At 38.4% G+C, this 12,138-nt stretch overlaps 1 protein-coding gene across 5 annotated transcripts in view; it reads left to right on the forward strand.

Annotated features, from left to right (window-relative positions):
- The first annotated feature begins 8,373 nt into the window (after positions 1 to 8,373).
- bcas1 (brain enriched myelin associated protein 1) overlaps positions 8,374 to 12,138 on the forward strand; it is a 105,963-nt gene continuing 102,198 nt past the window's right edge. For 2 of the 5 annotated variants that reach the window (XM_068000824.1, XM_068000826.1), the window contains exon 1: positions 8,375 to 8,602. The gene's annotated coding sequence lies outside the window, so the exon portion shown is untranslated. Of the gene's footprint in view, positions 8,616 to 12,138 lie in introns of all 5 variants that reach the window. The other 3 variants (XM_068000823.1, XM_068000822.1, XM_068000825.1) reach the window with 3 other exon arrangements.

A 12,138-nucleotide genomic window follows, 5' to 3' on the forward strand; every position in this document is an offset into this window, starting at 1 on the left:
TTTGCCCACAGTCTGAATGTACTTACAGGGTGCTGATAAGTATGAAAACTAGTCACTGATCAAATCAACAGATGTTGGTTACAGCACAGAACACTCATTAAGTCAGGGTTTTTAAAAAACCATGAAGACCAGAGGTCTGAAATAAACACAAAGAATGCTGGAAATGCACAGATGAAGGTCACACCCAAAATATTAACATATCTTTTTTCCAGCAGCTTTTATATTAGTGCCAATGGTGTGTTTGCACCACCATTTCCCAAAGCCTGAGTTTTGTGCAGCCAGCAACAACCCCAATGTAAACCTGCCAGGTATACTATATGTCCAGAAAGACCCATTTTTTGACAGGGTCTTCCAAGGTGCTGGCCTCAGCGGATCTGTCTGCTTTACACTGGTGTTCTACAATCTGCATAGGAACTGACCGTATGAACGTCCCGCTGACACCAATATAAAAGAAGCCTCTTCTGGATCCTAGACAATTTACTTTTCCAGTAATTTCTGCCTTTATTTCTTGATTAGGTTTTCAACTTTGTGCATATGCCAAATCTTCAATTGGAATTTCCAGTCTAAGAATCGTTAACATACATCAACAAATCTTCCCTCAACCAACGTCATTAGAAACCACAGATTAATTGTTCACATATCTTATTGCTGTTGGTGGGACCTTGCTGTGCACAAAACAGCTGCCAAGTTTGTCTACATAATAACAAGCAAGAAATAATTAATTGTATATGAAGTGCTTTGGGACATTTCTGATAACATAAGCATGTTGATGCAATATAAATTCTCGCTCTTTCTTTCGAAAGTGCCACTCACAAAAACCAGATCCAATCCACTGTTCATAAACCACAATACAAGGCTTACTCCCCATTCTCTATTATATGCACTGAACACAATTTACTACACCAACATATGATATGAATGTAGGACCATGTGCTGTAGCTAAGAACAATTGAAATTAAAAAAGTCATTAAAATAATTTCTAAAATTCAAAACCTATCATAAAATAATACCAGTGAACTTCATTATAAAATGTTTGCTTCTGGATGCAAAAGAAACTCTGTTCAAGTGCTATTTTCCCTTTAAAGGATACTATTACTAAATAAGGCATGTTCTTTCCAGCTTGCAGTGTGTCGGTGTAGCCAGAATGAAAATACTGTATCTAGATTCTTGTTCCACCCACTGTGTCCATATTCATATTTTGTGGTTCACTATGTTGCAATATACAGGAATGTAGCCATCGCATCTAATAGCAAATACGAATCTGATATCTACTCAGTAAATATTGACACAAGAAGTTTACTAAATAGGATGTAAACACCAAGAAGTATGCACTCAAATTAAAAAGGGGGCAGCTGATCCTAATCAGACTAGACTGAACCACCTTTCAGCACAACAGAAATGCAGTAGATTCTAGTTGCACAGCCTGTGGGATTTTCTTCCAAAAGCAAGTACACTAGAAAAAACAAACTTTGTAAAACACACAATTCAAATCAGATCAGATCAAGACTAGAAAAGTAGGCAATCTTAATTAACCAGCCAGCAATTTTTTCTTATTAACCCAAGTAAAAAAGAAACACAGGGGCGATTTTAAACTGCCAGCCGCCTGTTTCTTGTCTGAAAAATGGGCAACAATAATTGAAAATTGGGGAAGGAAGCCCCTCGGCCAAGGCCCAACCGATGTAATTTTCAAGTGGGTTAGTATAATTTCTTTTTAAATTTAAATCTTTGGGGGGTTGAGGTCATATGTCTTGCTTGGACTCCACTGGTGGGGAAGCCAAAAGGCCTCCACGCACTTGGTGTACCAACTGCCATACAAATGCCGGGTCCTGACTGAGGAGCAAGAGATGGAACCCCCAGCGTAGGGAGTTTTACCTATCTTACCCATAGCCAGAAGATCTCTAGAAATAGATTCTCTTCCCACTTCCCAATGGAATCCCCCAGGGATCCATCCTCGGTCCCTTCCTCTTCCTCATCTACGTGCTGTCCCCCATTAGCACCATAGTAGTGCTATCAAACTCTAGGACCCTACCATAATTCCGCCAAACCTAGCACAATTCCCCAGTGCTGCCAAAGCACAGGAAAGCCCTCAAATACAGCAAAACCCAACTCTCCTCCCAAGCACTGCTAAATAACAGATACATACCTCCAATGGATGCATCCTGCATACCATTTCATTGTGTTGATTCAGCTTTAACAATGGTAAAGGATAAAAAATAAATTCAAAGGATTTAATTAAAATAAATTAAAATATATAGAGGCAGCACATTTATAAAATAAAGGCCACTCATTTACACTTCTAACAGTAAAAATCCTTCAATAAGAATGGAATTTGGTTTATTCAGTCACTGTAAATCAGTGCCCTGAGGTTACGCACTACACATCACAACAGCATTATTGTTATGAAATAGCATCTCCTGGGGCTCCACAGGTGACATACTAGTACCTGTTAAAATCCTTGAGTTGGGAATGCTGTTACACCCTATTAAAATCTATTGGTAATGCTTTAACGGTAACACCTTTATTCTTACATGCTACAGACGTGACGTGTAACTTCCGAAAAAAAAAATTGGGATTGATTTTCGTCTCGCTACTACTGCACCTAAAAATAGGCCAGTAGTGGGAACAAAATAACATGAAAAACAGAACTGCTGGACAGCCACCTGTTTTGATTTTTGCGCAGATCTCAATTTAGCAGGAGGGAAACATAAGAACATAAGAAATAAGAGCAGGAGTAGGCCATACAGTCCCTCGAGCCTGCTCCGCCATTCAATAAAATCATGGCTGATCTTCTACCTCAACTCTACTTTCTCACCCTATCCCTATATCCCCTGATTCTCAGTTTTGAATACACTAAACGACTGAGTATCCTCAGCCCTCAAGGATAGAGAATGCTAATGATTCACAAACCTCTGAATGAAAATTTTTTCCCTCATCTCAGTCCTAAATGGTCGACCCCTTACGTTGAGAATATGACCCCTAGTTCTCGACTCTCCAGCCAGGGGAAACAGCTTTTCAGCATCTAGCCTGTCAAGCCCTCTAAGAATTTTATACGTTTCAATAAGATCACATTTCATTCTTCTAAACTCCAGAGAATATAGGCCCATTCAACTCAATCTCTCCTCATAGGAAAACCCTCTCATCCCAAGAATCAATCTAGTGAACCTTCGTTGCACCCCCTCTAAGGGAAGTATATCCTTTCTTAGGTAAGGAGACCAAATTTGTACACTGTACTCCAGATGTGGTCTCACCAAAGCCCTATATAACTGCAGCAAGACTTCCTTACTCTTATACTCCAACCCCCTTGCAATAAAGGCTAACATACCATTTGCTTTCCTAATTGCTTGCTGTACCTGCATGATAACTTCCTGTGATTCGTGTACAAGGACACCCAAATCCCTCTGAATACCAATATTTACTAGTCTCTCGCCTTTTAAAAAATATTCTGCTTTTCAATTCTTCCTACCAAAGTGGATAATTTCACATTTCCCCACATTGTCCCCCATCTGCCAATCACTTAATCTGTCTACATCCTTTGTAGCCTCTTTGCGTCCTCCTCACAACTTACTTTCCCACCTAGTTTTGTATCGTCAGCAAACTTGGATACATTTCACTTGGTCCTCTCATCTAAGTCATTGATATAGATTGTAAATAGCTGAGGCCCAAGCACTGATCCTTGCGGCATCCCACTAGTTACAACCTGCCAACCCGATATTACCCTGTTTATTCCTACTCTCTGTCTTCTGTCCATCAACCAATCCGCAATCCATGCTCATCTATTACCTCCAATCCCATGAGCCCTAATCTTGTGTAATAACCTCTTGTGTGGCACCTTATCGAATGCCATTTAAAAATCCAAATATACTCTCTCCACTGGTTCCCCCTTATCTACCCTGCTAGTCACTAATAAATTTGTCAAACATGATTTCCCTTTCATAAAACAGTGTTGACTCTGCCTAATCATATTATGATTTTCTAAGTGCCTTGTTACCATGTCTTTAATAATAGATTCTAGTATTTTCCCTTCTATTGATGTCAGGCTAACTGGCCTTTAGTTCCCTGTTTTCTCTCTCCTACCTTTCTTGAATACTGGGGTTACATTTGCTACCTTCCAATCCACGCGGTCTGTTGTAGAATCTAGGGAATTCTGGAAGATCAAAACCAATGCATCCACTATCTCTGCAGCCACCTCTTTTAAAACCCTAGGATGTACGCCATCAGGTCCAGGGGATTTGTCGGCTTTTAGTCCCATTAATTTCTCCAGTACTTTTTCTTTACCTATCATAATTACTTTAAGTTCCTCACTCTCATTAGGGTTAGGGTTCCCCATTATTTCCGATATGTTTTTTGTGTCTTCTACTGTGCAGAGAGATACAAAATATTTGTTTAACATCTCTGCCGTTTCCTTATTCCCCATTATAATTTCTCCAGTCTCTGCCTCTAAGGGACCCACATTTACTTTCACTAATCTCTTCCTTTATACATACTCGTAGAAGCTCTTACAATCTGCTTTTATATTTCTTGCTAGATTACTCTCATATTCTATTTTCTCCCTCTATCAATTTCTTGGTTATCTTTTGTTGATTTCTAAAACCCTCCCAATTCTCAGGCTTACTACTCTTTTTTGGCAACGTTGTAAGCCTCTTCTTTTAATATGATACCATCCACTTTTCCTGTGGAGTTTCTATTCCTCAAGGGAACGTATATTCGTTGAGAAGTATGAATTATTTCTTTAAATGTTCACCATTGCTTATCTACCATCATATCTTTTAATCTAATTTCCCAACCACCTTAGCCATAATTCTAAATTATAAATCTTCATTGTATCCTTTCCATGGTTCTAATAAGCTTCCTGTAATAAAGTGCCAAGAACAGCACACTATACTCCAACTGTGGACTAACCAATGTCTTATACATGTTCAACATAATATATGAAATATTACATTTATACTATATATATGCATAATTCATTTCCACTAATCCAGTGTCCAAAATGTTAATTTTATACGGCAACATTGTAGATCAAGGCATGAACCATACAGCTTTAGGTTTTACATGCCTGTCATTTTTATTACCCAGCTTTCAATTATGTCACATCGGCTCTACTATGTTCAGCAGAGCTGTCGCATAATGGTTAAAAAATTAAACATGATACATATATGCCTGGCAGTGAATTAAAGGCTGTAAATTAACCTTATAGTTCTAGTAATGTTCATAAATGTGCTTTATGATCATTTTTACACCAGATTCTACAAAATGACGGTAGTTTTATAAAAACTGCTTCTGTTTGATTTTGAAAAATAGGTGGGTTGGTGTATGGTGCTGGAGCATATCGTGTCACAAGGTGGTAGGATACAAGTTTGGGAACAGGTCATTGCTCCTCTTTTTGGCTCGGAATGGTAAGTAGTCTGGGAAAATCCAAAGAGAGGGGGAGAAAATACATTTAAATATTTTTTTTTAAATGAAAATCTACATTTAAACCCTTAAATTGACCTACAGGGAATGAAAGATACACATTGTTAAATGTAATCATGAAATTTCAAGTATGCTGGATGACTGAAGCAATTAAGGATTGTCAGAAAACAAGCTATGAATGATTCAATCATCATGGCATTCTCACCATGTGACTATATTATCAAAATCACACAGTTCATGCCTAAATAAAATATGTATTAATTCCTCCTACTCTGCTTGTAGTCTTTTGTGAAACTATAAACAATAAATGCTACAATACTGTAAACTTTTATTTACCAAGTTACAAATATATTACATTTTCATTTTTGAGCACAGAACAAACATATCAGCATTGAAATAACAGTACACTATGGTGCTAGCAGTGCAAAAGAGTTCAAACCATGCTATATAATATTCCACATCAGCAATTAATAAATAAAATCACTTAAAGTTAAGAACAACAAAATGCATGCCTTCAACTTCCTAACTTGTTTCATTCAATATGCATTTTGATATTTACTATATGAAAAACCCAAAATGTTAAAACTGCGACTCTGTCTATCTGATACATGTATAACACAGCAACTTGGACTATTGCTTCTACTCCCCATCTCTGGTCATGTCTACCTTCAACCAGTTTAGTTTCCTAAAGCAGCACCGTAGTCCTGGCAGTGCCAGGTACAAAATGTGGGCTACTATGGTCCTAAATACTGTTTGCTTCACCAATGTGTTGTGGAGCTAGCATAAAAGAGCTCATGCACTCAATGAAAACATAAAAAGATTTACATATTTGTTCAAATTCATTATTGGTCCAGTGTACAGGAGACAGCTCACTTGCTATGATGGGGAGTCTGAAAGCAATTGTGTTATGCCAATTGTGCTATGCCTGAATTTCCTTGCTGTTTTACGTCTATTGATCCCTGTTCTTGAATGCATCGTGGCTCATTATAACGACTGCGCCCCCCAGGCTAAAGGGTCGCATACACAGATTTCCTGCAATTACACTGATCCAGAACGGGTGTAAAAGTAAGCCCAGAATTTTAGGCGCAGGAGGAAGCAGTCATTTTTCTGGTGTTGTATTGCGATTTGTTGAGCAATTTTTAAAAAAAAAATCCTCACTGAGACCGGCACAGTAATTTCTGTTTCTTTGAATGCATTTTTATGCCCTCAGTACAAATCACATTCAAATTTGAAAAACTTCTGTGATTGTATGTTCTTCAATATGCTGTGCTTAATGTGCACGAGTGATGGTTAGGTGGCTTGAAACTTTAATTCTCATATTTAAAAAAGGAACATATGGCGTGCTTTCCTCGAGCTCCAGTTGTTTCTGCTGATTTCCGCTTGTTTACACTGATTTTTATGTTCTGGCTAATACTAATACTAATTTAGGTGTGAACAGGCATCGGCAAAATGGGTGTAATCTTGGGTGTAACTTCCCGATTACATCTACTTAGCTTCATAGGTCTTTTTCAGCTTCAATCTTAGCTATTTCAATACCATTCAATGGGTTAGTGCGTCATCTATTTTTCCTTCCAACGTGCAGCACGTTAAACTTTACGAAAGAATTGTAACAAGAAACTTACAGCTGTTATGTGTTCAGACTGTGAGCCTATCATAAATGTAGTGAATAAAGACTCAGGGCACATGTAGTTCAGAACAGTTCATTTATTACTGAAAACAACTCAAAACACCCTTCATTGCTTATACTAACTGGTTACTGTCTGTCACTCTCTTTCTTCTGCTGATCAAGACATGCTAGTGTCAGATATAAAATATGAAATGGATCAAGAGATCACACCTATAATTATTCATTCTTAAGTCAGCATTTTCTTTTATTTTTCAGAAATTGTCCATCTCTGCCACAGATTTCCATTTTGCAGTGGCTCTGGAATGTCACATACCCACTGTTTTTTTTATTAACAACCTCTCTAACTTTAAAGTCAAGTTATGATGATATGATGATTCTTATATAATGTACAGAATAATGGTACATTTAAACAAAAAAAATCCAGATGTGTATATGGTCCTTCACTGCAACTGGGCTTATGCACATCACGTGCCAAGCCAAAAGCAATTCAGAGCTGTGCACATAATTCACCCTGACCATTCATTATTTTGTATAAATTTACCAAGTTGCATCAGTGTGAAATAATCTAGCAATTTAGATGCTTTCATTTTTTATTTGTTCTGAACAAAAACATTCCAATGCCAAACACACATTTGTTGCAAAATAATGTAAGGCAAATGTTTAGTATTTGAAGGTCACTCAACTGAAACAGAATTTTTAGTTCAGTGCTCTGTTCACATTGTCAAAAACAGTGGTTGTATTGTATGTCTTTAAACTTCTTGTCTGAAACTTTATCTCACTCCTACAAACATTTTTTGTTGCCAGCTTTTGTTTCATGTTTTCATGGTACAAACAAGTATCATTCCAGTTCATTTCTGACAAAAAAAGTTATCTCAATATTTGAAAGATATAGGTGATGTTTCTTTCTGAATTTTGAAACTGTTGCATTGTTAATTTTGTTATCCATTCTTTACACTTCTTTGGCATAGGATAGTTTGTCTCAATTTTCTACATTTTTCTTTCCTCGGCTTTTTCATTATTGTTATGGAAATAGTGAACATCTAAAAATAATTTTAATACATTAAAAAGTGGTATAACATACTAAGTAGGTTCACATACCATAATAACCGAAAAATTCCTTCATAATGACAATTTTTTATTCTGGTTTGATACTTTATAAAGTAATTTCAATTAAAAAGAAAGCTTTTATATTAACTGCTCCAGTATTTTAGATCGTGCATTTTGGTAGGCATGTGTTGACCTTATGTGGGTTGGGTTGATGTTTTTCATTGTTGCCAATTTCTCCTGCAAGTTCGCATGTGAATTGTAATTTTTTTCCCCCCAAAGTGCCACTTCAACTCTAGACACAATTTGACAAGTGCTGCGGTTAACAGTGACAGCTCCACCCTTGAGCAATTGTGTTGAACTTCAGTGTGCAGGTTGCAGCTCACAGTGAAACTGGCCACTTTTGACAGGGAAACTGGTCGGTGGAAGAAAACAATAGCACCTAAGTTACCTCTCCTTCCTCTGTGTGGCTGCAATCGGATCTCGGTGTACTGTGGATACTCAATCGAGAACTACAAGGTACTTATTGCAGGCAAGTCTTACCTCTTCTCGGCGGTTGTTCTGGAGAAAGACGTGCTGCAAACTTTAAGGGCCCTCACCAAACCTATTGCGGATTTTTAAAAAAATGTACTAGAACGTGGCTGAAGTCACAATATTACCAGAAATCTTTTTTAATATGAAGATATATTTGCCTTAAAGTACGATGTTTTGCCAAAGCAAAAAAAATATATTTTCAGAAATGATTTTCTTTGTTGGGAACAAAAATATTAATATTGTATTGTCAGTAATCGGTTTTTGAAGTACAATAGCGTCACTTTTTCATGAACTTTCGAGTGTTGAACAAGTGCAAGAGGCGTTCCTTGTGCACATGCGCAGAAGTATTTAGCCGTGGTTCATTTTTCAAGTCCTGACTGGTTGGATGTGGATTGTGTTTAGGGTGGTGCTGTCTTTCTGCAATAACTCAACAAATTACTCTCGAAGGTGTAGGCTTAAGTGACTGGAATGTTACATAGTTTAACCTTAATTTGTCTATAATTGGTATTTATTAAACTGCTTTTATAAATAGCAATGAAACTTCATAATTACCACTTGTGGTTGGAGGGACACCAAAAGACAGATGAACTGACTTTTTTAAGGATTAAAAAAAATGTAAATTGTTTTCAGATAAGGGGGAGGGTGTATTCTGAGTAAAATATAGGAAAACACAGAGTCACGAGTTTGTTGCAGTTTCCACTGCTAGCACCAATGGAGGTTAGCACTAAAAGGAACAGAAAATCAAAAAATAAGCACCAGCAGGTTAAGCTGTGGAAAAGAAACTTGTAAACAATTTTACAACACCAAGTTATAGTCCAGCAATTTTATTTTAAATTCACAAGCTTTCGGAGGCTTCCTCCTTCCTCAGGTGAACGTTATTGGAAAATTACTTTATAAAGTTTTTCCAACAACGTTCACCTGAGGAAGGAGGAAGCCTCCGAAAGCTTGTGAATTTAAAATAAAATTGCTGGACTATAACTTGGTGTTGCAAAATTGTTTACAATTGTCAACCCCAGTCCATCACCGGCATCTCCACATCATGGCTACCATCGAAAAGAAACTTGTTAGCACTAATATTCTCATTGTTAAACAATGGGCAATAAAATAATGCCATTTAAGGGCTTGGCAATGACTCTTAGCACCAATTAGCAATGTTTCCTTTTCATTGCAATTAATTATCTCCATTGCCACCTCATTACTCCAGACCTGAGTTATTGGCATCTTCGAGATATGTAAATATGTTGGTTAGCAGTATAGCAGCAATATTTGCTATCTTCTATTGCTGAAGGAGCAGCAAGAGTGAAGGCTTCATAGAAGACTCACGGGCACTTATGCAAACTACTTCCAGCTCAAGAAGTAGCCACCTGTCCATAATGAAAAATCTAAGGCTCTCCAGGAAGATGGCTGCTGATCCCAGCCATCTCCTGAAGGATGAGCTTTAGGCAGAGTCTTCAATCAGCACTAGCCTCTCTGGTGCCAAGGTAGCAACAGCTCTGTTTATATGCCACTTGTTTCCGGTCCCAATAGAGTCCTATTTTAATATACATGTGGTATGAAAGCAAATACTTTAGACTGCGTATGTTAATGCCTGCTTCTCAAGGAGTTCCCATAATTCATACATTCTCCAAAAACCCAACATTACTGAGCTTTTTTGAGGGGTGGAAGGAAGGCTTGATGGCTAGATGTTAATGGCTATGTCTTGCTCCAGTGGTTCATGATATTTCTGCATAACTGGCATACCAGGGCATAAGTCTATTACAAAGGCACCCATAGCTGGCCCAGAGTGCTGATCAAGTACTGAAGTGGTGCTTCAGCACCACTACTTGGACTACTTTATCCCCCTCCCCAGCCACTCATCTCAGGCTGAACCAGACTGTTCGCAACTTAAGCATCCTAAGCAGCCCCAAGCTCAGATTCTGATCCCATATCCTTTCTATCAAAAAGACAACTTTTTTCCACCTCTGTAAAATCTCCTGCCTTTGCCCCTGCCTTGCCCCATTTGCCACTGAAAGCCTCATCCATACCTTTGTCACCGCCAGACCTAATTTTTATGCTGTCAAGCCTGGCATTTTATCCTCCACCCTCCATAAACTTGAGCTAATACAAAACTTAGCTGCTGTATTCCATCAGACTCAAGTCCTGCTCACCCATGTCCTTGCTGACTTACGTTAGCTCCTGGCCAGTCATCGCCTGAAATTAAAGTTCTCATCTTTATGTTTCTATCCCTTCATGGACTTGCCGCATCTTTTTGTAACCCCCACCAAATTTTCCACTCCTCTGACTGTGGCCTTTTCTGCATCCTCCCCTCCCTTTGCCATCCATTAGTGGCCGTACCTTCAGCCACCTAGGCCCATACTCTGGAATTCCTTCCCTAAACCCCTCCACCTCCCCCACTCTGCCTGCTTAAGACTCTCCTTAAAAACCACCTCTTTGTCCAAGTTTTTAGTCACCCCTCCTAATACCTTCTTCATTGGCTCGGCGTCTATTTTTGATTATGCCTCCGTGAAGTTCCTTGGGATGTTTTTCCTATGTTAATGGTGCTATATAAAAGCATTTGTTGTTGTTTAGTGATTCATTGATGAATGCTCCTGAGAACGTTAACAAAATAATTATGGTCTGTTGCAATCACTATAATATCACCATTGATAAGATTAGAAAGAAAGAACTTGCATTTATATAGCACCCTTCTTGACCACAAAGTGTCCCAGAGCACTTCACAGCGAATGAAGTACTTTTATAGTCACTGTTGTACTAGGGAATTGCAGCAGCCAATATGTGCACAGCAAGGTCCCACAAACAGCAATGAAATAAATGATCAGATGAGCTGTTTTTGGTGGTGTTGATTGAGGGATAGATGTTGGTCAAGGCATCGGGAGAACTCCCCTGCTCTTCTTTGAAAAGTGGCATGGGATCTTTTCCATCTGAGAGAGCAGATGAGGTCTCAGTTTAACATTTCATCCAAAGGTAGCATCTCCAATAGTCCAGCATTCCCTCAGAATTGCACTGAAGTGTCAGCCTAGATTATCTGGTCAAGTCTCTGGTGTGGGGCTTGAACCCATGACCCTCTGACTCATAAGCAAGAGTCCTATCACTAAGCTAAGTCTAGCATTGCAAGATATGAAGAAGGCCCTTCAACCATTTGATTTCAGCTTTCCAGAATACCAATTTTAACATCTGCCCATTACAGCACCTAGTGGTTTCTTAAATGAGTCCAGTGTCCTGGTCTCAACCACCATGGCAACCTGTTTCAGCCTTTGATCACCCTCTTTTTAAAAAAAAATACTTCCTGAAATCTGTCCTAACTTGCCAATTACAACATCTGGATTTCTTGTGTTGTTGCTCTGACATAGCTGAAAGTGATATTTTGGTTTACTTTTTATATCCTACTGAGAATCACATTTCTCTATAAGATTGCTACTGAAATGGCTCAGTGATGGTGAAAGACCCTAGATAATCAAATTGCTTCTCAGAGACCTCTCTCCTGCACTGGGGATCAGACTCATTGTTATCTTCTTCACTGC

Source organism: Heptranchias perlo, chromosome 19 (genome assembly GCF_035084215.1).
Source record: "Heptranchias perlo isolate sHepPer1 chromosome 19, sHepPer1.hap1, whole genome shotgun sequence".
Classification (NCBI taxonomy): Eukaryota; Metazoa; Chordata; class Chondrichthyes; order Hexanchiformes; family Hexanchidae; genus Heptranchias; species Heptranchias perlo.